At 29.7% G+C, this 23,827-nt stretch overlaps 1 protein-coding gene across 3 annotated transcripts in view; it reads left to right on the forward strand.

Moving 5' to 3' along the window:
- LOC132940430 (putative polypeptide N-acetylgalactosaminyltransferase 9) overlaps positions 1-23,827 on the forward strand; it is a 123,024-nt gene that overhangs the window by 16,906 nt on the left and 82,291 nt on the right. For all 3 annotated transcript variants that reach the window (XM_061008038.1, XM_061008039.1, XM_061008037.1), the window contains exon 2: positions 1,789-1,843. The gene's annotated coding sequence lies outside the window, so the exon portion shown is untranslated. The remainder of the gene's footprint in view (positions 1-1,788; positions 1,844-23,827) is intronic.

Genomic DNA, 23,827 nt, shown 5'->3' on the forward strand with positions numbered 1-23,827 from the left:
ATTATTTTTATGATACCTATGTATAGGAAATAATAACTAGTATAAATTGTTTATATCGCATGTACATTATAATTCATAATATATTATAGTACCTATATATATATTGATATAATATGATGTTACTAAGATATATAGATCTAGGTATTTCCATATTAATTATATTAATAATTGTCAAAAATGTAATATTTATTGTTTATCATCTTACCAATTGTATTACATATAATATATTTGTGGGGGATGGAGTAGCCGAGTGGACTAAGGCGTCGGCTGCGACGCAGCTGACCCGAGTTCGATACCTCGGCCGCAGACGGCATTTTTCTTCGGGCAAGTCATGGTGTCCGGAGAACAAGTGCCGCCATCCCCCCACCCGGGGCACGGCAGAAACCTACGGGTGCCCCATTAGAAATTCTGCCAAAACACAACACACATGTGTACCAATCTACCCAATTTAAAAACCTACAGTGCCTTCCCCCACACCCAATGGCCTTTGTCGCCGCGGGTTACCCAATAAAAAAAAAAAAAAATACATTTGTCTGTTTCAATGTCAACCAACAGTTTTATTTAAGCCAATAAATTATTCTTTGAATTTTCTTACAGTAAATTTTAGCCCTTATTTTTTTAAATGGCCATATTATATTGTTTTTATATTACAATTTGATAAATCGTTGATTTTTTTCATGGACTTGACACTATAATAATACGAGTACCTATACGTATCCGACGTAACACATTAGGTACCTACTGTTGAATTATTGGTCATTTTAATCGATTCGATGGGGTCAGTGGTTAGTGTGACTGATTTTTGGTGTGTGAGCGAAATAAAAATCCGGTTGTACAAATAGATAGGATTAGTTTGTTGTTTTAACTTTTTGTTACATCCACTTCCTTTTAATTAAACAGATTTTAAGATGTTTTGTTAAGTAAAAAAATTAAAAAAAATTAATGGACCTAATCTGTAAAAACCTTTTGTTTAGTCCCTAACACAAATGTTCGTGTAAACTCTCTAGGAGATAAATACTAAAACACGTGATATTTATAAAAGAAAAAATGAACTACGATTTGTAATAAATAGCGTAACAGTTCAGTTATGTAGGTTCTTTTTAAGAATAGTTGGATACCGCTGGGTAAGATGTAATTTTGTTAAATCTATTATTATATCCGTTATTACTTATTATATAGCATTAGTTTGTTCTAAATATTTTTCTCGACTTCTTTTGTAGTCCTTAAGTTATTAAAATATTACTAATTTATTGTTGGTTTTTAATTTATAACTGTTTATATGCTACACCAACAGCAAAAAAAAAAATAATAATAAAATAATTAATACGTAGTTTCACACAATATTAATCTCTTTTTACTATTAAAAACAATGAACAATATTATTAAAAGTTATTTAATTTATATAGTAAAATCTATTGTTTAAAACCTACCTCGTAAAGATTTCAACTTCAAGTCCTTTAGTATAGTCAAGTCGTTAGAAACATTATTTCTATTATATTTATTTAGGTTTTTATAAACCTTAAGTCTTCAAGTCACGAACTGAAATTTAAATTTATTCGTACAATCCGTTTATACTATATAATAATATTCAATCTGTTAAATAAAATTATTTTTAACATTTTTAACCATACTTATAAAATGTACCTACATTAATAAAATATGTAATAACTAAGTCAATGTGCAATAAACATTATGTATATTCTATGGAATATACGTGTGGACTTGAATAACTACTTATGTTATTTATGTTATAAAATTATAAATTGACTTTGTTTATTTTTTTTTCAGAATTACATTTTGTTTGAATCAAGAATAATCAAATTTTAGTCATTATATGACATAGGTAAGTTCAACGTGCAGTTTTATGTTCTAAATATATGCCAACTTTTGGATTAAAAAAAATAGTGATATTATATGTATTTATGATTACGATTTATATGATTATGATGTCGTTATATATATTATGTAGGTATGTATAAATATATTTTTTTGTAATTTTGTTGGGGTTGTGGTTCTAATTTAATTAATTTAATTTTAAATTTTCTTTTTATTTATTATGAAATTAACTGGGAATATAATATAATGTACCCAATGTTACAAAGTAAAATAATATTTATGCGAACATATTGCCTCATCTGTATGTCAAATAATATTTTATTGAGATGACATTATAGCATGTGTTGCTTCCGTCTTACAAAAGCATAACGAAGAAAATTGTACGTATATTTAAATTAATTCTGTTATTTTTAACATTAGAATGAAATGACTTATTATAAAACTTAAATGTAAGGTACCAACTCTGTAAGGGTTTCACGCCCTGGACTTTTTTTATACTTACATTTTGAAGCAAGTTATGAGCGTTATACATTTCACAAAAAAAATTTTTCAATTATAATATGCTCACAATTTGCTTTAAAATTAAAATATCAAAAAAAACCGAAGTAATGACCTAGATAAAAGTCGTAACATCAAATTTGATACGAGATCAATTTACTCCAATATTAAAAATAATAAAATTAAATGTATTATTAAAAACTTGTAAAATTTGTTAGACGGAAATAACACATGCTATGACGTCCTCTTAAATTAATTCTTAATTAATGTATAAATCATTTGAGAATAGTAAACGTATAATAACCAACTCGTTGTATTCAAATTTCAAATTTTAAATTCAAAAATAGGTACATATATCTTATACGTCACATTTTGCAGACCATATAGTTATCAAAACTAACAGGTTCTCGATGTTTAAATAACCCAGAGACTTTGCAGGTCGTCCAAATCATAATCATCATACAAATAAATAAAATAAAATACAAGAATCTTAATGTATTGTTTTAATTCTGGCTCCTATAGACACTATGTATAAACATTTTAATGTATGTAAACTGCAATCTTGCGAGATTGTAATAATAACATACTGATTTACTATTGTTCGAAGCTGTTTTACATATGAAACCGGAAATAGGGAAATGAAAATAGTAGAGCATAATATATAATCATATAAAGTTGTTGGTGATTTGTTTTCATATGCGAACATAACCATTCCATGTATCGATGTGATTTTTTTACTTTATGCAAATTAAAAAAAAGGCCAAGTTTTACTACATCTATATCATTACTGTACCTACCTATAAGTATACATACACCAGCACACACGTGTGAACCTATCATAGTCGACATAGCAGTTTTAGGGTTTTGGAATAAAAACGAAAAAATACAATAACGTTAACTGTTTTGCTTTGGACTAGATTTTCGGAAAACGACATTAGATAATATTGTAATAAGGTTTTTTTATGTTTTACTATATTAATAAATGATTGGAAAAATGGAAAATATTCTGAGCCATATTACATTTAACGAATACTACCTACCGATCATTTTGTTTGAGAATACCTACCTATTTTACAGCTCGGATTTCAAAGCATTACAAAGGTTGATTTTGTTTTTTTTTTATATTAAACCTTTTTCTAGCCTGGGCACTTACTGCTCCCGGGAGACTATTGATAAAAAGCGTTTATGACCTGTTCGCGGTTCACAAACACACGATTTTCAACGCAGTGCGTTACTGCAGTTAAAAAATATGGTATCGGACACGATTAAACATGACTACAACTGAACGAGTGGAGGTATTTAGTTGGAATCACAACGATATTATGTTGAATGAACCGTAACAGTTTGATTTCCTTGTATAGTATTTTTATTTCGTTCACCAAAAATGATTATAGTACACCTACCTAAATCAATGACACAAAATTTCCCATACACGGAACTCAAACGAATCCTATTATTGACGGTTTCACTGTTATTTTAAACAGTAAACACTCCCAAAAAAGACAAAAATATTGCGTTAACTGCGATGTGACAATATGTCACACAGAGGTCGGTCGAAAGATGCTTTTTTAGTTCCAACTGGGCCCCGTGCGTCACTCTGTGAAATGTTTTTCATACGCGATGATCTATATTGTAATATAATTATAAACCGGGAGATTTAGACATTTCTTCGTTTAAGTTAATATCTACAATCTACTTATCTAATATTATTGAATATCTTATACCAAGATGATCAAATTGCCTTAATGCCTTACACATATTTTTGTTGACTTAAGTTCCATACGACTATCCTGGTCGAAGCGTGATTAGGGAGATGAATGCCAAAAATTGTATGAATCATAAATTCATAAGTTATTAAACTATTATATGATAACATCAAACTTTAATTTAATAACGAATACAAAATACCTTCTTATAATATTGTGTTTATTTTTATATTTTAAATGTTACTATATATTTTTTTTTCACATAATTCTTTATTAGGCCATATGGCATGTATGTTATTGAGCTGAACAATAAGTTAAACTGATAAAATATACAGGTAATAAATAATAACAAAAATATTGTGGAGGAACTTTGTCTAAATGTTCTTATATAATATTGAACTATTAATAAAATAAATTGAAGGTTCTATTATTTTAGTGAACCACATTGGTAATACATATCATATTATTACTAATGAGTACTTATGTTCCAACTCAATGTCTCAATAGTGTTTTAATTTTTAATTTACATATAATAAATATTATCAACTTATCTACTTATCTACATAATTTCTTAGAACTGTAAACACTTCACTTATGGCTCATTTATGCTACAATTAAAATTAAAATTAAACTTTAATTATAATCAATAAAATATAGTGTTCTACGATGCAAGTTTTTTAAATTGTTATAGGGTGAGAAAAAATATAAAATATAACAGAATTATTTTGTTTTGACATAAGAAAATTATTAATAAATATATTATCTCTGAGTGTACGTATCGGCCGGTTTTGCTAGCTCCTGGATGGGTGACCACCCGGGATTTTTAGCTACAAATCCTTGCCACACATCCAAACGCGTTTCAACCAACCGTTCCAACCGTCCCCCCCTACAAAAAATAAAAACAGTCATTAAATTAGTTTTATAATAATAAAAATATATATTATATATATTACATTTCTTGTAAATAGTATGTAATGTTTTAATATTATGTGGGAAAAAAAAATAATTATTATTTAATTAATATTTAAAATGTTGAGCGTAGCTGAGGGGATGTGTTGATATAATTTTTTTTATATATTTATATGCATTTATTTTATAGTAGTATTTCTTAAATTCTTTGTGTAACACGATGAATTATGATGAAAGTAACATGCAGGATATATATTGTATCTATATCATCTATATTTTTGAGAAAAATATCATCCATGTTTTATTAGTTTACCCTTAGAGAAATTATTATTGTAATAGTGTTATAGGTGCTAATAATTACGGTTATATATGTGTAAATAACTGATCTTACCGTGGATACAATTTATGTATAATTTAATTTTAATATTAAATTATTCAGAACACTTTTCTTGTTTTCTTAATGATTTATATATTGCATTTTCGTGAGAATTATCTAAAAGAAAGACTTTATAAAGAGTAAATATATGGCCCGTGCGTGCGAAATTGTCAATTTGCAACTGTGGATTGGCAGACGAGTGGGTTAGGTTTTACCCGTATTTCCTTCGCACTACAACAGTCGGACTTTAAAAACAAATATACGTTAATAGTCAACGGCCCGGTGCCCAATAGATCTCTATATATTATTGCACAAACTTTTTCATGTGAACTACGTGAAACGTTTTGTAAATTACCTTTTTGGGACACCGTATCGTTCTGTAACATACCTATATATTATAAACGCGTGATCGATATTATTCATGTTCAAATCCCTGTCGGTGACAATCGGTCGGCGAGAGTTTGGAGGTCACGCGTTCCTCCACGTCGATCTTCTCGTGCAGAGAAAAATGAGTCGAATGAATTGTCTGGATGCGCCGGTGAAAGTAGACAAACCTCCGTCGTCCAGGATTATTATCCCACGTTGTATAGGGGTCGTGGATGCTGCAGTTCTCGGGTCCTATCTGCACACTCCACCGTCATATATTTGATGTCGACGTGTGATTTTAAACTTTTCAAAACCAGTGGTTCTTAGCCCACGCTCACTATTATATACAAACGGGATGAATGAATAACAGTGTATGTATATATGTTGTGTGGAGAGAAAAATACGTCACATGCATAACATATTATAATATTATCACATTTAACGACGCGCACAAAGATCCGGGCGATCGACTGAGACATTACGATACAAATAGAGGTCAACACTTTACTTTTCTGCCCTGACGACCATTTATCAAGTACCGGACCAGGGTTTGTGATGGTCTTGGCGACTACTTACTGTATATGACTACTACCTGAACGATATATAATATATATAAATGTGATATTGGTACCTTCTATATTATGATTTGATGGCAATCAATGATCGTGACTTATCTACCGCCCGTGTGTAATCACGGCCTGTCGTGTCGTTCCCACGGCTCTCCGCAAGACGCGCGTGCTATAGGAGAACCCAAACCGATGCGTTGTGGTCGTCCGATTATATAGACGACCACAACTTGTTTGTCGGTCGTGTATCCCGGCAGTGCTATGTTATTTATATTGACGACAACGACGACGACGACATCGCATCGTCTTCTCTTTAACGCGATTATTTTTCGTCAATTCGTGCTTCGATATCGACTTTCTAACTGCCGCAGTTTGAGTCCTGTTTTCGTGTTTGAAGATTTATGATTTCATTATCATACGTCTTATCCGTTTAAATCAAAGAATTGTATAAATTAGGTTTCACCAGCCAACATTCATTGTTGTAATTATTGCTTGAACTTACAATTTTAACTATTAGGTACATATTGATTTTACATAATTTCATGAATTTGAATTTACTAATTGTATTGCATTCCCCCTCCCCCATATTATCCAAGTAATGAATGGTTCGTGTATATGGGACTATTATTGATATATCCCAAGTGTGGAGTGACTATGATATTACTCATCAATTTTGCTATCGGCCCCTTTGTCACTCGGTAATTTAATCTACTAAATGTCCGCTTCGAAAGTTTCGTTAAAAATCAACAATAATGCTATTACAAAGCCGCCGCGGCGCGACTGTGGTTCGGACAACACACGCGGTAAACCGGTTCGGAGGCTGACTGGTTTTTTTTCGGGGAGTATTTAAAAACAAGTAAGATACCTGGTACGCCAGCAGAGGATTGAGAGAGTCTGGTATTAAATGTATACACATTATATTTTATCGGTTCCAAGTGGAACATTCTTGAAGACTTTCCCCACCCTGCGAGACTACGTCCACACGTTAAAAATGATGTTTTTTTTTTTTTTTTATCGACTGCGACGTGTGACCATGTGGCCCAAGGTTGTTGCATTGTCTGCAGTCTGGGACATCTGATTCATTTTTGCATGTGTAACTTTCATTTTTCTTCCTTGACAGTGAAAATAAAGAGATTATCTGTTTGTGAAAACGTAAAAAAAAATAAAACGAATATTTTTCATGTCAAGAAATATGGACAAAATAAAAATGTAATAAAATAAATACGTAATGCAAGTTATTACTTATTAGTTATTACCACTTTGTGATATTATGCATTTTGAAAATATTTCAACAAATTAAATAATTGTTTTTAAGATTTACCTTCAAGGAGCCGGAATGATGATTAAATGTAAACAATAAACTATAAAGTTATAAACTGGATGGTTATCATAATGTACATTTCAATTCTGGATTATTACATTGTTTACGATTATTAGGAAGATAAACTAAAATCCCGTTTACAATATTAAAAATAACAAATTCAGTTTTAAAATAATGATCGTCTTCTAGAACACAATATAATGAATTTTAATAAATGCATAACAATTACTAATTAGTTTAATTTAATAAGTTGTTATTTAAAATTTAGTTCATATGTTTATTGGAACTAATGCAGTTATAATAAGTATATAGTTATTATAATAAAAATACTCATATTTATATTTCAACAATTAGTTAACAATGAACAGATTTATATTTAAATTATAATATATGTAAATATTATTTTAATTAATACATTATTCTATATTTGTGTAAAGTGAAATTATTTAAAGTACCTAGGTATTCAATTTTAAAATATATTTATATAAAATACTTATCAATTTGTAGGTATAATTTATAATGGATTATTTTATTAATACAATATATATTTTACAAAACGTTACACATATTATGATCTTGCTAATATTTGTAAGATTTCTTCATAAAAAAAATATGTATTTTGTATACATATTATATAATAATTTAAATTCTCAGTGTACATTTTAAAATCAACAATTTTCAGCTTCTCATATTCCCATTTCAATTGATGTCGATTTCCCAAACTGTCACTGGACGTTTATTCGTCATTAGATTATTAAAAAAATAATATTCAATGGAATTGGTAGCTTTATATCCATACACATTTTAATTTAAACCACTTGTCGAAAATCAGAATAGGATATATCCTATTTATAATCTAAATACTCCCTCTCTATCATTCTTTACTATCATTCCGTGTATTATCCTAATTCTGATAGTCATTATTAAACTAGTGTTACAACAACACAGAACATGAATAGATTATGCTAGATTAGAAAATAACAAAATAGTTACCCAAATTAATGTGTCATATATTAAACGGAAGTATTTTATTAAGATTTGTATGCATTTTTACTTTATAAGGAAGGTACCATGGTTGAAGTATACAAGGTTATTATACCTTTACCATATACCTTTTCTAAATCAAATTTTTGATGAAAAATCAAAATTGGCAGCCAGTTATTTCTTGTGATAAGAACAATTGATATTTGTGATATCCCTTTACGCAGCGATTTCGTATCTGATAACAACAATCCGAGTCTACACAATAACCTGTATATTTCAACCATGGTAGGTACCTATAGTGTATCTATTGATTTTGATTAGAAAATATAAAATTAATAATTGATTATACGTATCTCATTTTGAACACTTAATAAATTATACTATATTATATTGTACATATATGAATGGAAACAAACAATGTGATATAAAGCATATCGGAAAGTTAGCACCTCCCGTTCTTTTTCGATGGTATATTGGTATTTGCTTATTATAATTTTAGTTATTACTTAGGTACATTGGTTGCACGCGTGCTTTTATTTTAATACTTCCTAGAAATAATTAAATAAGTTCTGTGACAATCTGTTTTATGATTAGGTACTATTACTACCTTAGCACTATAAATTATAATATACTTTACTATGTTTACGGTAAATATATTTTTCCTAGTTGAGGTTTTGAGCATATAGTAGGTATACCTACCATATAATTTCTTCAATCATTATTGAAGCATATTTTCTTTTCTTATTTTTTTGACAACCTGTTGATCGTGATTATCCTACGGGTATCTATTATTTTTTTTTGTGTACGTTTTATTCAATATATTACACCAAGTAATTTTTCTCTTATTCCATTAGATGAATTCTTTTTAGATTGCTGTTGTCAATTATATGACTGTATAGTAAAATTATATAGGTAATATGTGTAATGATTTTAATTGTTATATTTAAGCAGTTCAATTATATGATTATGATGAATAACGATAAATATCATAATATTGACCAAGGTTTATGTAAAATATTTTTCTAATTTAATTTTTAATTTAGGTATTTTAAGTCTAATTTTGACATTTGGTTCAAACTATGTTGTTTGAAATGTGTACTAATCCTATCACGAACTAAATCAATATTGTTAGTGCAGCGTCTCCTCTTCACCTGGGTTCTTACCCGTTCAGGTGTCGTTCTGTTTATATTAACGAGGTCTCGGAGACTCGACCTCGGTGTGTGATATTATTGCTAGGGATCAGGGTTCTGGGTTACCTTATGTGAAGCAAAGTACTCAATGTAATATATATATATATATATATATATATATATGTATATCTGTTATTGAATATTAATGTATTATTATTATCTACTACAAGTTACAACATCGAAAGTATACTTATAAATTATAACTCCGGGTTACCGATCGGGCCATGGTGTGTCGTGGGTGCCGATGTCCAAATGTGGGTTGAGCTGGTCGTCTGCCGGTCGTTGTCAGCCCTCGAGTTCCACTATCGACCGCCGACTATGACTCTTCATTCTTGACCATCCAAATATCAACCGCCGACTATAGACTCTATCGACTCTCACTGTAGACTCTATCATAACTATCTACCACCAGACGTCCCGGTCGATTATTTACACGATGTGAGCTAAGCATAATAAATATTTCATAAATATATTTGTCATTACTAACACTCAGCATATTAGCCGTGCTCAACGTAGTGAGTAATGTACGATGTGGATGACGATAATCGTTACATTAGTTATGATAAAATATCGGAAAACAATTAGTACAATATCGTACAAGTCGTTTTTAATATATAAACTATTATGGTGTTGGGATTATTTTATTAAAAATTAAATTGTATTCTTAAACTTATCATTAGATATTATAATAACAAATAAGTTAACCACTACAATATAAACGCGTATATTATTTTTGTTGCTACCAACTCAAATGTCTTAGTTTTTAAAATACATTAAATAAGTTTCTTATAATGATTAGTAAACATAAATATATTATATTATAATTACTGTTTACTGTTTAGCGTTAAGTCAAAAAAAAAAAATTAATATATTATATTCGTATTTTGTTTACTTTACGTAGGTATTGGTACAACATATTTAAGGTAGATATTCTAAGTAATTAATTTGGTTCAAAGTCCATGGTATGGTTAAGTGGAAATAATGCAATTTATTAAGTAGATTTTGAATTTGTATCGTATTATATATCATTTTTTATATAATCCATCTATATATAAACAAATTATGTGAAATATGTATAGTAATTCATCAATTGAGAACGGCGGGGCCGATTTCGATGATATTTTTTGTGAGTGTTTGAGTGGTTTCCTGGATGCCATGGTTTGGATTAACAATTTGACTCGTTAAGTTCTACCCGAGGAGGTGCTCAAACAGGAATTTTGAGATTTACGTTGGAAATTTTTGTTTATAAATGGTTGCTATTATTTATAAGAGAAATAATTAGTAGAAATTAGTATTAATTATTTTATTGGTTGCCATTGGTTATCGGGCAGATCAGGATCAAGCATGCATACATCAAATCGAATTTTCGCACATTGCCTACAAAGGTGGCTGAGTTGCACCTATAGCCACTCATCGGCGTGTCTGCAATGCACCGCAGGTGTATTGCCTACTTGATAATATGCTGTCGCACATTGTCCGCGATCCGACATAGTCGGATTGCATACCAGGGTATGTAAGTTGCACTTACTGCAATGAGTTACACCCAAAAAGAGTTGAACAATCACAATTCTTTTAAGAGTTGTAATTCTTTACGAGCAACGAAATGCGCGGGATCAGCTAGTTATATATTATAGTTGTTTAAAGTTCTCTAACCCTCAGTTCATTCTGGATGTATTTTACTTTTAGTACCTCCTGCAGGTATTATTAATATCATAAATATAATATTTAATATTATTAATACCTATTTATTATTATTATTATTGTATAAAAATGGTTTACAATAATTTAACAATAGTTATTTAATGCATATAGGTACTATATTTTACCATACTTGTAAATAAAATATTAATTTTCATCATTCATTTAATATTAATTTAAATGTAATGAAAAAACCATACTTTGCTCCACTTAAACTCTTCAAACAGGATACACATATAACTAGTGGTTGGTAGTTGGGCACGCGTCTAGATTATCTCGCTTGGGAAAAAGCCAACATTGTGTATTATTTCATTATTATTGAATATATTCAATACATACTTGACATATGCAATGATAATTAATTACAAATGCATAAGGTATAAAAAAACTTAGGTAGGTTTCTACAAGACTTCAAATTGTTTGTATAAACCGAAAATTGAATAAACGCGTTGAGTATAATATAGAGTAATATTTATATTTTTGCTAAAATGCTAAAAATGTATTTTAATAATTAAAAATAAACATGTTAAGTTGTTTTTTAAGGTATGCCTTTTTTATATAATATGCTGACATGCAGTTATAATATTATGTTCAATCATTTAGGAATTTTCTGAAGAATATAAAGTTAAGTAAATTGGCTTTTAAAAAGTCTACCTATTATATTCTTATATTTCAATCCAAAATACTAGCCTTGTCTGTTTTTACTAAGCTACATACTAATGATCCAAAATATTTGATAAAAGGATGGTTTTATCAGGGAAGGGTGTATACTTTTTGTTGTTCAGTTGAAATTATATTATCTGTTGAAGTAATTTGTTGTTTTTCGTTTCTCTTTTCTTAGAACTTGTATATAAAGTTATTCAGCTTGTAAGCCTTTGGGAATTTTATCAATAGTACACCCGCACCATCAATTTCACGGCTTAGAAACAGCTACAGTGCAACGTGGATAAAAATAAATGTATAGTAGTGACTAGTCAGGGAGGGATGGTGAGAAGGAGGGAGGGAGGGAGTGAGATAGTGTGTGTGAGAGAGAGAGAGGGAGACCGACCCAAAGAATGAGAGTGCGAAAGACTCCGTAAATGGCACCACGAGATGGAGAGACTAGTGCATTAATAATTTTCTAAGTTTCAAAAGCTCCAGAGAAAAGTTATACAACAAAAAATATTAGGTAAAATAAATATTTGACGTTTGTGACAATATCCAGCAGATATCTACGTATCAGTCCACTAGGGTTTTATTTTCAGAAAGAATGACGAAGCAATATCATTATTTTTTTTCTCGGAACTATTTCGATATACTTTACAATATACTGTGAAATTGTAACTTTTATGTTAGGTACTTACTCTCTTTATACTCGTCCACCTGTTGGAAGATTTACCACAACGCAATATTTTTAAATGTAAATCATGATCAATATTACATTAAATCTCACTGAACAATACATTTTTAAATTTTTTTATGGTTGAGGTAAAACTGCTTATTAATTTGTAAAATTATTTTGAAAATTAAAATTAGCTCATTGAAAATACATTATTTATAATTTATTAATTGGAAATTTAACTTTGAATCTATAAAAACGTCCATCACATTTACTTATGGTCAACGATGAGTAACACTTATTGTAAAAGTAATCACCGTGCAAGTGGTTGAAATCATTTGTTCTTTTATACATGGTATAATAAGTATTCTAAACTAAATTCGTATAGACTATATACGTATTCACTATACATCATAATATCTCTCATTTATTATTATTTTTATTGGACTATTAAGTCCGGCGACTATGACCATTAGCTGTTGTGGGGGATTATGAACTGTGGTTGGTAAGGTTAGTACGGTAAAGTGTTGTTACGGTAGGTAAGCAAATAAGTGTATGTATGGCGAGGTTTTTACTACTACGTACCCGGGTGGTCACCCATCCGGGAACTAGTAGCAGCGGGCGTTACTTACTCTCAGTCGCATTGCGCGACTAGTAGCAGCTAACGCACCGCGCCAAGCGACTCATTTATTATTATTTACCACAAACAAAATAACAATAGGCGTACTGCCATTCATTACATTATTATCATATATACGAATTTTGCTGGTAATTACCTTTTTATCAATTTCTTTATATTATAGACCATAAATTATTTTCTTATTTAACATAATGTGCTCTATATTTTTCTACATTTTATTTATATTTCGTGAAAATAATGGTTATTTGTTTTATTATTTTATTGATATCTTTCCATAAATATATTTCATGACTACAACGAAAGTAATTTACAAAAGGTGTGTACTAAGTTTTATTTAGATTATTTTATTAGTATCGTCTGGCTTATTTTAGTCAACAAATTGTTTGTATTCAAAGGTATACCTGCTGCACTATGGCCAAATTATAACTTGTATAAAGGATGACATGTAGATTTAGTAGTGATGGATCTTTGTTCTCTGACCGTCAATGTATAGTGTATTACCTTAGCCTATATTTTCGTGTTGACACTTCGCTGCTTTTTGTTCTGCAACATTTTAGCCGATGAATTAGTTGAGGAACATTGTATATAATTTGGTGTACATAATATATATACACAGTATTACACACACACATTATATAGTACCTACCTATACACTACTGTCATAAATTTTGGACTCCATGACTTGTACGACATCTATATTCGTATACACTGTACAGGAGCTGCGTATCTTCATAACTATTATCGTGCAGTGGTTAAGCCAAAAATTAACCTCGATGTAACTTTTCACAAAAGACTAACGGGATTAAAACTTTCCGGACGGGAGCCCGGTCGCGCGCGTCGTGTGTACACAACTGTATATACTTTTGTTGTTTCGTACCCCATGATCTGCAGACTACCTAATACATATACTACACGAGCCCACCGCGGTGCTACAGTGTATATATAATCAAACTTCCGGATTCCAATTGTGTAATGGCGTACGTATACGCATACACAATGCACTTACACTTATGCCTACCGTATTACAGTCGGTCCAATCAAAAGTTGATCCTGCGCTGGCAGAAGGGGGGGTCCGGTGAAACGAAAATTTAGGGTGAGCGAGAGCGGTTGTAGTAGAGAAATTAATCAGCATTGATCGTAGGTCTGCAGAATATAAGTATATAATATTATATGCTCCAATATCGGAAGATATAATTGCGGTGTAACAATAATATGACAGGACTTCAAGATGCATATTATAGATTGGATATATTATTATATCGTGCTGCGGGTATAAAACTGCCCGGGTGAATCGAGTTTGAGAACTTTTGATCGACGAAAACATAATAATTATAATTATAATAATACAATTAATATTAACGAAAGTTTTATCATTCTGTGCGTGCATATTGAAGTCTGTTTGTTGCGGGTTGAAATAAAGTGACTTATCGAAAGATTTATTGTGGTATCGTATCGTGTTGTATACACGATACCTGTCTATATATTATCTACTGATAAATGTACAGTGCATTTACGGTTACAAAATCACTTGTGTCGATCATATTATTATACAAACGACCCACGTCCGCTAAAGTAGACCCGTTTGCCGTCGTCTAGCTAGACCGTGACACGTACACCACTCCGTTTGACCGCTTTCGTCGGCATCATCGCTACTCGGAAGTATAAAAAATATGTAATGGTATATACATAGTGGGAATCTCATGATTTTCAGTATCTTCATTTGTATCACTTTCATTCACTTAGTCCAAAATTATTAAATCAATACTTAGTCACTATATTACAGGGCAGTGGATACATTTTAGTAAATATTTAACATTATTTTCAAAAGAAACTACGACATGTGATATCGATTTATTAAGAAATATATATATATCATACGTTCAACCTCGCGTTGAACATAGGTAATAGTTTAAAAAAAAAAATAAGAATATTAAATATTTGTGTGTCTTGCAAGAAGTCAAAAAACGAATGCACATCTTGTTATATTTTAGTTTTTATAATTTATATTGGTAGGTATATAATAATTATATTTTCGTGTTCTTACTATTTTGTATGTTTGTTAAAATGTTTTCTCCGCTGCCTCCGCGTTATCACTTCAGTTCAATAAACTGGTCTTGGGTGTTATTTAATTTATTTGGACGCATTATTATATATACACCATACAGACGCTATTGTTGTCGAGACTTGAACCAAGGCCAATTGTGTCGTGGCACGAGTGTGTGTACACACGTACATCGTGTAGAAGGAACCGTGCTATTATGATTGTTATTACAACCAGAAAGGGATAGATGTATAAGGGTCGATATACTGGCGCAAGTAATAACTAACAATAATAATAATGATCCAAAGTACTATTGTCCACGGAACCTAATATTAACCGTTCATTCAAATTTCATGGTGACGGGGATGTAGGTGAACGATTCACGGACCTCCCACGTGACGGGTGGATTTTTATATTATATTGGACCACACATCCGGTCACTGTGAGAACGTATTTTTACATATTCTTTGACAGTATGACTTATACACCTTAATCTTCAGATGCATCTATAAAAGTCGGTGTAGTATATTACTACAATATAGTTGATGATCTGTAGTGATTTATACTTCTAAAATATAGGACATTATCTTTCATTCTTATACCTGGTACTTGAACACATTTTTGTTTCTTACTCATCTTGTGTTTCAAAATGTACTAATGATTTTACATTTATGGATATAAAATAGTATATTATTTGAATAAATATATATAAATACTAAATAGGTAGATGTTAAATTATGCTATACATGTATTTACCGATTTTAATTTCAATGTCATAAATTCCTTTAATTTGCTTCCGTATATCAATCGCTTATTATTTCATGTTCTTTTATAGTGCAGGCCGCTATTGCAAAAAAACAATTAAGTCATACCTTTCAGGTAATAAAAATACTAGGTACAGCAAAGTTAACCCTGTATTTAGTCCAAAGATCATAGAATTATTTACTCCATTAACACAATTTATAATAAATATTTTTAAATTTAAAGATTCTAAATATGTATGGTTTTTTTCTGAGTTATAGGATACTTTGCAAAGCATTTAATTGTTATATGAAAACCAAATTATTGTGTTTACCTATACTATTTTAAAAAAAATTAAAATTATGTATTACATTTTTATTTAAAAATACGCATATATTGACTTGTAAGATCAAAATTCGTATTATATGATTATAATTGGTTTTGCTGTTTGAGTTGTTATTCGTAATTAACCTAATTATTTGTGAATAACTTGATCTGTATACTTCTGGATACAAAAACACTTATAAAAAAATTAGAATAGAATAATTATTAATAAGCTTGGTAATAGAATATTTATTGAAGAAACTCTGTAAACATATTAATGGTAGGTAGGTATATTAGTTTAGTAAAGTATTGTGAATTATAATACCCCGATGTATATACTATACATAGTTACATACCTACAATATACAATATTTAATATCTACTCATCAAAATAATTCGTACTCATTGATCTTTTATTATGTATTATAGATATTTATAAAATATATTTTTACACTTTTTAATGTGATGAATGTAACTAACTTAACTAACAAGTTAAGAAAGATGATAAATATAATGAAATTATTACGTGAGATATTAGATTATAAAGACATAAAAACTATATATTTAACTCTCTTTGAATCTCTAATTACATATTGGATAATTAGTTGGGATGAGGCATACGGTAATAATCTACAACAACTTCAAAAATGTCAAAATGTTATTGTAAGGGTGGCATGTAATAAAGACTGGAGATTTCCAACAAAAAAAATATTTGAAGAATTTAAAGAACTTAATATGAATAATCTATATATAAAAACCTATTCAATATATCTATAAAAACATAATCTATTATTCCCTATAAAATACTTACAACTAATAACTTCTTCTTAAAATTTCCTAAGAAAACAGGATGTCGAAAAGTGTTCGAATTCGTTGGGACTTAAATACATAATTTATTGCCTAATGATGTGAACAATATGTCACTGCCAATGTTCAAAAAATATATTACCCACTGGCTCCTTTATGAATACGGTGCAAAAAGGTTATATCTATGATGTACTAAAATTGTAATTTCCATTTATTATTTACCTCCTGGGCTTCCACACGAGTTTTTAACTTAGTGAGGCCTAGTTATCTTTTTGATAGCAAATAATATAAAAATAAAATAAAATTTAACTATGTACATTGTAAATTATGCATGTTGCAACTAAAATCAGCAATAACCTATAAACCTATGGTTTTAGTTTTACCAAAATTCAATTTTCATAAATAAATGTAATGGGGTTGTCAAATATTGATTGAATATGACTGAAATTAATGCACACTCTACTATAATATGATCCACATTTTTGAAACTGTGTGATTATAATATGTACCTAGTGTAAAGGAAATTAATTTTAACCGTTGTGTCATTTATTTAATTTAGCTGCTTGTTTTAAAACGATAATTTTAAACGAGAAAATGTGTGCTTCCATTTAATTTATTGCAATATATAATGTTTAGCAATATAATAATTTCTCTTTTTTAAATATTTTTGATAGCTGAAAATGTATACCTTGAGTTACCGCTAAATTGCATTTGATTTATATCAATACATATTATGGAATTGTGATTACACCATCATGGCACGCGGTACTTTTTATAAGTTGTTAGATTCGTTACATTTCCTACCAAAGAATCAACATAATAAATAATAATCAAATTAATAGTATTCTGTCATTTGCATAAGTGAATAGTTGGGGTGGGAATCGTGGTAATTAATATGTATTTTTAAGAAGGTTCTATGTTTCCAAATATTTTAAATAACTTTCAATAACATTTTCTGTATTTATATTTTACAAGTTGATAAATGCCATACTTATTCAACTATTTTACTTACCAGCTTATGAATGGCGTGCACTTCGAACACGTGTTTAGGTTTTAAAAACTAATATACATTAAACATAAATAAATTAACACACTTTTATTTTAAAAAATACTCTGGGACATTCAGACGTCGATACAAAAATAACAATTAGTCACTTAGTAGCATCCGTAGTCATTACACTCGTCTGTGTAAAACTGTCCCCGAAAAAAATTGTATATCACCTATGCTTTAAGCTGCTCGGAATTGCAACACTTTACTATATTACTATTTAAACATGTTTGATATTTGTATACCTGTATATTAGATACTACTTTGTACATGTACCTATAAGTATAATATGATTTAAATTAAATAAACGAATATCTATTTTATACATTATTATCATTAACAATTTTTCCAATTTTGTATCGTCTGACCTCTCTGAAAATGCTGTTGCTTATTTATCCTAGTGTGGATATATGACATACACATTATAGCATTATATCTTTACCACGTAAAAGTTGTAAGTTTGCATTATATAGAAAAAGTTACACACAAAGTTTCTACTGCCGCAAAAAGTTTTGACGGCTTACTTTAGTCATGGCAGTTTTTTATTGACTGGTCCCTTTTTTAAGGTGTTTCTGTTTTTTCTATTGCTATAGTGGATAAATGTTTCATCAATAATTTGTACATGCTTATTTTCTCATCATAATATTATTATGATTTGATATAACTATGTTTGATTAACAGTTAAATAAATTACCTAAATTACCGATAATATGTACGATTTTAAAATCATACTATATATGTGGGACATGGCTATATGAAGGGGTTGGGATGAAAAGTAACTCTGGATTGGAATCGATTTGATTAATAAAAATGTTTATGCTTCTGCATGTATGTTTTTTAATGTTAAGAACCGTATGTATGCAACGTTAAATTAGAGATATGTGGGAATATTAAGGCATTATTGGCTTTACGAAGAATATAATTTGAAAAGTTTGATTTTTTGGTATCACCCAAAAGTTTAAGCATGATAGAAATTATCAAATTATTTTTGTTATTCAGAATTCAATTTCTGTCAATCAAAATGGCCCCGGGAAAAGTTAAGGGCCTCCGATAAATATTCATTAATATTATTCAATGTAAAAATATTACTGTAAAAACCTGTTCATTTACTGAATTTTCCAGGAGAAGAAACTCTTTCAGTGCGTGTAGGAAAATTAAAAATGTTTTACCTCTAGAATTTAGTACAATTTTGTCTACGTATATATAACGTCTACGTATTTATTTCCAGCCACTAATAAAATATATACGTATATATAAATACGTAAATTCGTATACTTTTAAATTAAATGGATATCTATATCGATTTTGCCATGGACTTAATATAATATGGCTGTAAGTGACGAAGGAATTGGAAACTATACAATAAAGACACACTATCAGATCATTTAATGATTAGGTACATATAATAATAATATATTTTTCTGGAAAAGTTGGTATATCAAAAACAATGAAAACAATTCCGCCTAGGTGAAAAATCAAACTTGAACGTTGGAATATAGGTTTCCACGGGTTTCTTCCTCTCTGAAAAAAGATAGGTTACTGATTCATTTTTTTTTTCAAGTATATTATTCAAGTATAGTTATTGGGTAATTAATTATAATTATAACTACGTTTATCGTTAAAATTTAATATTTAGTAATATGGTAATGAATATTGAATAATATTATGATATGAAATAATTTATGCAATATAAATATAAAATATATATTAGCTATATAAGTAAAATTATTATTAAATATATGTTATAAACGGAAAAAAAATTTTAACTTTTATTACGTATATGGTATAGTGTATATACAACACACATAAAAATTTATAATACAGTTTGGCATATTAAGTTAATTTACCTTTTACAATTTCTTATTGTATTTAAATTAAAAATATTGTTAGTTTGTATCGCTATACCTAGCTAGGTAACTTCTAATAAGGAGATGTTTATGTAAAAAGCGAACATTAGTGATATTAAGTGCTGTACGCCTGTATTGCAGTATAGTGGTTCGTAAGTAATACTTAGGTTGTGTAGTTATTTTAATTTATAAATTTATAAAAAAAACAGAAAGTAAACCATTATACATTCCAAAACGTATAATATTGTTATTGTTTTGTAGGTCGCCCAGCTGGATATTGTTCTGTTATTTTATACGTTATCCTCGTATATATATTATGTATATAGCTATTTTATCCCCAGTAAACATCAACGAATTTTCTACTTTAATTACAAATTATTTGAACAGAAACATCGAGTAAACGTGTTCACTATACAACGCATATAATATAGTTTCTGCGCCATTTCAAAAGTAATAAAGAAGATTGGTAATTGGTTCCGATCAAATTGTATTTTTAATCAAAGGAGAGAGGCTATTAAGACGGCATTTGAGGTCCAATTGGAGCAACAAAAAAGAAGGAAAGAAAAAAACAGACGCGATTGAACCAAACGCCGTGTAGTAGCTAGTGTCAAGTTGAAATTGTCATTGCAACTATAAACGTCTTTCCGACAAGAAAAACACATTAGGCAGAATTTTGTGATGACCACGTGTGGTCGAATGTACATAAAGAGTACACGTGTTATGAAAATATCTTTTTTATTTTTATGGCTTATACAATAGTCAGTTGATATTATAATTATAATATAATATATTTTTACTATTGTCAAAGAAATTATCATAGACACATAACGTAATTGTGTACCTTGTTCGTTAGTTTCAATTACCTACTGTGTTTTCGTTTTTGATAGCTAATCATTTTCGAGTTTTCGACTTGTATTTACATTTATTGTCATATTACTCATACTTAATCATTATTAATTATCACGTTAATATTATTATAAGGGAACTTGAATTAAATATTTTTTTTTATCAACATAACCGTTCTATTTTAAATACATATTGGAAAACCTTTGTCCTTACAATACTGACTATACACTGACTAATGACAATGGTAGGCACTGAAGTGTTTTATGATTAAATAAAAATATATACATATATTTTATGGAATAAAAACATAAACATATTTTAAAATTATTATTTAGGTGATTTTATAGAAAGAATAATACTATTATAATAAAATTTACGACTGAAATATGTTAATTAATAGTAAAATAATTGTAATGTAAAGAATTTAGTATAATATTTATGTAGTTGTAGATAAAGTAAATTGTTTAGCACCTTACCAGATTGTAAAAAGTTGTATTTATTTAAAATACAATACTTATACTCTTAGAATACTGATATTACATTTTAGCAGAAACAAAATAACATTCAACTATGTTATAATATAATTTAGGAATCATTATTGTCTAAGCACATATTATGCACTACAATTTAAATTCAATTGGTAGTTCGATATTAGATATGATACACGGTTTATAGGTATAATAATGGTATCATATATGCGTCATATCCTAAATTGTACTTTCCTACCCATGGTCATTCGAGATTTAAGGGTAGGTAATCAATATTTGGAGTGGTGTTCAAACTATACAGTGATGACAATTTTGATTGTCTTCTTGCAGGGGTCTTAATAAAATATACATATATATAGTAATGTCGGTAACGGGCTCGAACTAAACCAATGGATCGAAGCATCCGTATAGTGGTGCACTGTAGTAAATAGTAATTTAATTTGTAACCGATCGGCGTCTACTTCGTCCACAAATTAAGTTCGCAATTCCGTCTCTCATCATGGTTTTATTTTCTCTTTCGTGTTCTGCAGACCACACTTCGAACACTTTAGCACATTCTAAAACTGTTATTTTTCCTCCGGTGTTTTATAAATAATGTTTACTTTTTCGAGTTTATATTTTCCGTATTCCGCTTAAACAGAATAAAGGATATTCATGAAATGTAACCACCTATAATAATTATTTATCCATTTTACTATAGTATTTTCATTAGTTACATAAACGTCGTATGTAGATATATATATATATCAATGCGACAGTAGAATTGTATTATTATGAGAGCTAATAAAAACTGAATTTTCTTCATAATAATTGTTAATAAATACATATAATATATTGTATACGTGAAGTTATAGTTGTTTATACTTACTGAAAAAAAGAAAAAAAATTTTTTTATAATATACAACATAATATATTATGTGTGCATGCGTTTATAGTATAAAATCTTCGCTACCTATGACACAATATATCAGGTATAAATTAATAACAATTTTTTTTTTTTTTTTTTTTTTTTTTTTTTTTTTTTTTTTTTTTTTTTATTGAGTAACCCGCGGCAACATAGGCCATTGGGTGTGGGGAGGGTACTGTAGGTTTTATATTGGGTAGGTTTGGTAGGTTTTTATATTGGGTAGGTTGGTACACGTGTGTGTTGTGTTTGGCAGAATTTCTAATGGGGCACCCGTAGGTTTCTGCCGTGCCCCGGGGTGGGGGGATGGCGGCACTTGTTCTCCGGACACCGTGACTTGCACGGAGAAAAATGCCGCCCAGTGGTCGAGGATCGAACTCGGACCGGCTGTGCCGAATCCGTCGCGTTATACCGCTCGGCCACCTCGTCCCCCAATAACAATTTATTCATACGTTTGTGGATGGTATTAGTAAGTCCTATAAATAACATAATATTGAATTACGTTTACTCGTAGATTATTATTATTTTTTTTACATTGTCAAAATAAGCTGATGAGTTGCAATTTTGTAATTAAATGCCACTAAATCATAATTTTCTATACTGTATAGCTACTACATATTATAAACATTGTATATACGTATGATATCATATAGTATAGGTACTATTATAATTTATAACTATCGGACACAAGTGAGTGTTACAATATACATTCAAGGACGAAACGCACGTGACCGATCGATCGGCACGTAATTTTAAAATCTATAAATCAATACGGATACTCATTTCAATGCAGAAACAAGAATGCTTATTTTCGTTTCCGTTGAGAGATCGATCCAATCATGTTTTATTGTTGCGGACATGTATAATACAATTTGGTAGGTAGGTATTCATGGTATAGGTGTATATTTGAGCGAGGTCATATAACTTAAACCAAATGTAACTAATGGATAAGGAAGATGAAACTCTACCGAATACAAATAGGTAACAAAAGGCGGTGTCGAACATTGGGGATTTTTTGCGTACAAATCGTAAAGGCTATATTATGTAGTAAGGCTGAGGTTAAGGTGCTGATTGTGGTGGTGGGTGGTGGTTGGTATTGATAACGGCAAAACTGCGTTCAAAAAAATGTTTGCATATACGCGTCCTAGTTATCCCCCGAGACATTTGCAGAGCGCTTTGTAGTTTTCGACGTTCAAGTATCTATGTTACTGCGTGTACAAATACCCACACAAACGAGCTGTGTATAACCGGAAGTGCGATTGAACTTGTCCAGAATGGGATCGAACTGACCAAACAAAAACAATTTTAATTGAATATACTTTTAAATATGAGTCCACAGTATACTTCGAAACGGAACGGAATTGAATCGAAAG

Source organism: Metopolophium dirhodum, chromosome 3 (assembly GCF_019925205.1).
Source record: "Metopolophium dirhodum isolate CAU chromosome 3, ASM1992520v1, whole genome shotgun sequence".
Classification (NCBI taxonomy): domain Eukaryota; kingdom Metazoa; phylum Arthropoda; class Insecta; order Hemiptera; family Aphididae; genus Metopolophium; species Metopolophium dirhodum.